The following is a 5,000-nucleotide window of genomic DNA, read 5'->3' on the forward strand; positions in this document are numbered from 1 at the left end:
CCTAACCCTAGGTAAGGCATGTTAGAGCGAAAGACAGTAAACTCGAATGAGCCAAGAAAGAGCGGCGTGCGGGGCCGGTCGGAGCGCACACATCTCTCGGTGGCTGGCGGGCGAGAGAGTGCTGCGTCGCCGGCATCGGCGTCGAAAGGAGCCGAGCCGAAAAAAGTTAAAGTACAAACGTGCAAGCATACTAACCTAACCCTAGGTAAGGCATGTTAGAGCGAAAGACAGTAAACTCGAATGAGCCAAGAAAGAAGCCGAGCCGAAAAAAGTTAAAGTACAAACGTGCAAGCATACTAACCTAACCCTAGGTAAGGCATGTTAGAGCGAAAGACAGTAAACTCGAATGAGCCAAGAAAGAGCGGCGTGCGGGGCCGGTCGGAGCGCACACATCTCTCGGTGGCTGGCGGGCGAGAGAGTGCTGCGTCGCCGGCATCGGCGTCGAAAGAAGCCGAGCCGAAAAAAGTTAAAGTACAAACGTGCAAACATACTAACCTAACCCTAGGTAAGGCATGTTAGAGCGAAAGACAGTAAACTCGAATGAGCCAAGAAAGAGCGGCGTGCGGGGCCGGTCGGAGCGCACACATCTCTCGGTGGCTGGCGGGCGAGAGAGTGCTGCGTCGCCGGCATCGGCGTCGAAAGAAGCCAAGCCGAAAAAAGTTAAAGTACAAACGTGCAAGCATACTAACCTAACCCTAGGTAAGGCATGTTAGAGCGAAAGACAGTAAACTCGAATGAGCCAAGAAAGAGCGGCGTGCGGGGCCGGTCGGAGCGCACACATCTCTCGGTGGCTGGCGGGCGAGAGAGTGCTGCGTCGCCGGCATCGGCGTCGAAAGAAGCCGAGCCGAAAAAAGTTAAAGTACAAACGTGCAAGCATACTAACCTAACCCTAGGTAAGGCATGTTAGAGCGAAAGACAGTAAACTCGAATGAGCCAAGAAAGAAGCCGAGCCGAAAAAAGTTAAAGTACAAACGTGCAAGCATACTAACCTAACCCTAGGTAAGGCATGTTAGAGCGAAAGACAGTAAACTCGAATGAGCCAAGAAAGAGCGGCGTGCGGGGCCGGTCGGAGCGCACACATCTCTCGGTGGCTGGCGGGCGAGAGAGTGCTGCGTCGCCGGCATCGGCGTCGAAAGAAGCCGAGCCGAAAAAAGTTAAAGTACAAACGTGCAAGCATACTAACCTAACCCTAGGTAAGGCATGTTAGAGCGAAAGACAGTAAACTCGAATGAGCCAAGAAAGAGCGGCGTGCGGGGCCGGTCGGAGCGCACACATCTCTCGGTGGCTGGCGGGCGAGAGAGTGCTGCGTCGCCGGCATCGGCGTCGAAAGAAGCCAAGCCGAAAAAAGTTAAAGTACAAACGTGCAAGCATACTAACCTAACCCTAGGTAAGGCATGTTAGAGCGAAAGACAGTAAACTCGAATGAGCCAAGAAAGAAGCCGAGCCGAAAAAAGTTAAAGTACAAACGTGCAAGCATACTAACCTAACCCTAGGTAAGGCATGTTAGAGCGAAAGACAGTAAACTCGAATGAGCCAAGAAAGAGCGGCGTGCGGGGCCGGTCGGAGCGCACACATCTCTCGGTGGCTGGCGGGCGAGAGAGTGCTGCGTCGCCGGCATCGGCGTCGAAAGAAGCCGAGCCGAAAAAAGTTAAAGTACAAACGTGCAAGCATACTAACCTAACCCTAGGTAAGGCATGTTAGAGCGAAAGACAGTAAACTCGAATGAGCCAAGAAAGAGCGGCGTGCGGGGCCGGTCGGAGCGCACACATCTCTCGGTGGCTGGCGGGCGAGAGAGTGCTGCGTCGCCGGCATCGGCGTCGAAAGAAGCCGAGCCGAAAAAAGTTAAAGTACAAACGTGCAAGCATACTAACCTAACCCTAGGTAAGGCATGTTAGAGCGAAAGACAGTAAACTCGAATGTGCCAAGAAAGAGCGGCGTGCGGGGCCGGTCGGAGCGCACACATCTCTCGGTGGCTGGCGGGCGAGAGAGTGCTGCGTCGCCGGCATCGGCGTCGAAAGAAGCCGAGCCGAAAAAAGTTAAAGTACAAACGTGCAAGCATACTAACCTAACCCTAGGTAAGGCATGTTAGAGCGAAAGACAGTAAACTCGAACGGGCCGGTCGGAGCGCACACATCTCTCGGTGGCTGGCGGGCGAGAGAGTGCTGCGTCGCCGGCATCGGCGTCGAAAGAAGCCGAGCCGAAAAAAGTTAAAGTACAAACGTGCAAGCATACTAACCTAACCCTAGGTAAGGCATGTTAGAGCGAAAGACAGTAAACTCGAATGAGCCAAGAAAGAAGCCGAGCCGAAAAAAGTTAAATTACAAACGTGCAAGCATACTAACCTAACCCTAGGTAAGGCATGTTAGAGCGAAAGACAGTAAACTCGAATGAGCCAAGAAAGAGCGGCGTGCGGGGCCGGTCGGAGCGCACACATCTCTCGGTGGCTGGCGGGCGAGAGAGTGCTGCGTCGCCGGCATCGGCGTCGAAAGGAGCCGAGCCGAAAAAAGTTAAAGTACAAACGTGCAAGCATACTAACCTAACCCTAGGTAAGGCATGTTAGAGCGAAAGACAGTAAACTCGAATGAGCCAAGAAAGAAGCCGAGCCGAAAAAAGTTAAAGTACAAACGTGCAAGCATACTAACCTAACCCTAGGTAAGGCATGTTAGAGCGAAAGACAGTAAACTCGAATGAGCCAAGAAAGAGCGGCGTGCGGGGCCGGTCGGAGCGCACACATCTCTCGGTGGCTGGCGGGCGAGAGAGTGCTGCGTCGCCGGCATCGGCGTCGAAAGAAGCCGAGCCGAAAAAAGTTAAAGTACAAACGCGATGCTAATGAGCGAGCCGTTGTCTCGACTAATATGTAGGGGGCGTTCGATCGAGCGTCTGGCTTGAGCGCTTGTCGGCCTAGCAGAACGGTCGCATTGTTATGACCGGGTTTTAGGCACCGCTGCAGGCGGCCGGCAGAGCTCTTGTTTGTGCGAAACTGAATGGATCGAGCCCGAGAGAGGGCGAGCAAAGAAAAAACGCAAATCGCTCCGCCTGGCACTGCCGGCGAGAGCGTGGACGTCGCGGCCAGCGACTGTCGAAGCTGAGTACGGCCGCAGGCGATCGCCTCGGTCTTAAACGAATGCGACGAGCACGCGCCGGGCGGCCCAGCAAGGGCCGAGCGCAGCTGTCGCAGCTATCTGGTTGATCCTGCCAGTAGTGATATGCTTGTCTCAAAGATTAAGCCATGCAGGTGCAAGTACGAGTTCTCGTAAAGCGAAACTGCGAATGGCTCATTAAATCAGTCTTGGTTTATTTGGTCTCGTGAGCGAAGTGGATAACTGTGGTAATTCTAGAGCTAATACATGCATTAAGCGCCGACTTCGGGAGGTGCGCTTTTATCAGATCAAAACCGACCGGGTTCGTCCTGTGACGTTTGATGACTCTGGATAACCACGCGGATCGTACGGTCTCTGCACCGACGACGTATCATTCAAGTGTCTGCCCTATCAACTGTCGAAGGTACGCTACGTGCCTACCTTTGTGATAACGGGTAACGGGGAATCAGGGTTCGATTCCGGAGAGGGAGCCTGAGAAACGGCTACCACATCCAAGGAAGGCAGCAGGCGCGCAAATTACCCATTCCCGACACGGGGAGGTAGTGACGAAAAATAACAATACAGGACTCTAACGAGGCCCTGTAATTGGAATGAGTACATCCTAAAACTCTTAACGAGTATCCATTGGAGGGCAAGTCTGGTGCCAGCAGCCGCGGTAATTCCAGCTCCAACAGTGTATGCTAAAGTTGTTGCGGTTGAAAAGCTCGTAGTTGGATTTTGGGCGAGCGCCGCCGGTCCGTCGCAAGGCGTGTCACTGGTTGCGTTCGCCTCACCTTCGGTTCTCCGTCGGTGCTCTTGACTGAGTGTCGGCGGTGGCCGATAAGTTTACTTTGAAAAAATTAGAGTGTTCAAAGCAGGCTGTTCGCCTGCATAGTGTTGCATTGAATAATGGAATAGGACCTCGGTTCTATTTTGTTGGTTTTCGGAGCACGAGGTAATGATTAAGAGGGACAGACGGGGGCGTCCGTACTCTGCCGTTAGAGGTGAAATTCTTGGATCGGCGGAAGACGAACTACTGCGAAAGCATTCGCCAAGAATGTTTTCTTTAATCAAGAGCGAAAGTCAGAGGTTCGAAGACGATCAGATACCGTCCTAGTTCTGACTATAAACGATGCCAACTAGCGATCGGGAGGCGTTACCATGACGACCTTTCCGGCAGCTTCCGGGAAACCAAAGTCTTTGGGTTCCGGGGGAAGTATGGTTGCAAAGCTGAAACTTAAAGGAATTGACGGAAGGGCACCACCAGGAGTGGAGCCTGCGGCTTAATTTGACTCAACACGGGGAAACTCACCCGGCCCGGACACAGGTAGGATTGACAGATTGAAAGCTCTTTCTTGATTCTGTGGGTGGTGGTGCATGGCCGTTCTTAGTTGGTGGAGCGATTTGTCTGGTTAATTCCGATAACGAACGAGACTCTGGCATGCTAAATAGTTACGCGACCTTCTCGGTCGGCGTCTAACTTCTTAGAGGGACTAGTGGCGTTTAGCCACACGAGATTGAGCAATAACAGGTCTGTGATGCCCTTAGATGTCCGGGGCCGCACGCGCGCTACACTGAGTGAAGCAGCGAGTGTCTAACCTAGGCCGAAAGGTCCGGGTAACCCGTTGAACCTCATTCGTGATTGGGATAGGGACTTGCAATTGTTTCCCTTGAACGAGGAATTCCCAGTAAGCGCAAGTCATCAACTTGCGTTGATTACGTCCCTGCCCTTTGTACACACCGCCCGTCGCTACTACCGATTGAATGGTTTAGTGAGATCCTTGGATCGGCCCCGTCGCGGCTGGCAACGGCCGCGTCGGCGTGTCGAGAAGACGATCAAACTTGATCATTTAGAGGAAGTAAAAGTCGTAACAAGGTTTCCGTAGGTGAACCTGCGGAAGGATCATTACCGAAAGTGGT

At 53.1% G+C, this 5,000-nt stretch overlaps 1 non-coding gene across 1 annotated transcript; it reads left to right on the top strand.

Annotated features, from left to right (window-relative positions):
- Positions 1–3,179: 3,179 nt before the first annotated feature.
- LOC144430862 (small subunit ribosomal RNA) lies at positions 3,180–4,989 on the top strand. Its single transcript, XR_013479776.1, has one exon. It is a non-coding gene; the product is annotated as a small subunit ribosomal RNA (ribosomal RNA).
- The last annotated feature ends 11 nt before the right edge of the window (positions 4,990–5,000 follow it).

The sequence above is a fragment of the Styela clava genome, chromosome 12 (genome assembly GCF_964204865.1).
Source record: "Styela clava chromosome 12, kaStyClav1.hap1.2, whole genome shotgun sequence".
Lineage (NCBI taxonomy): Eukaryota > Metazoa > Chordata > Ascidiacea > Stolidobranchia > Styelidae > Styela > Styela clava.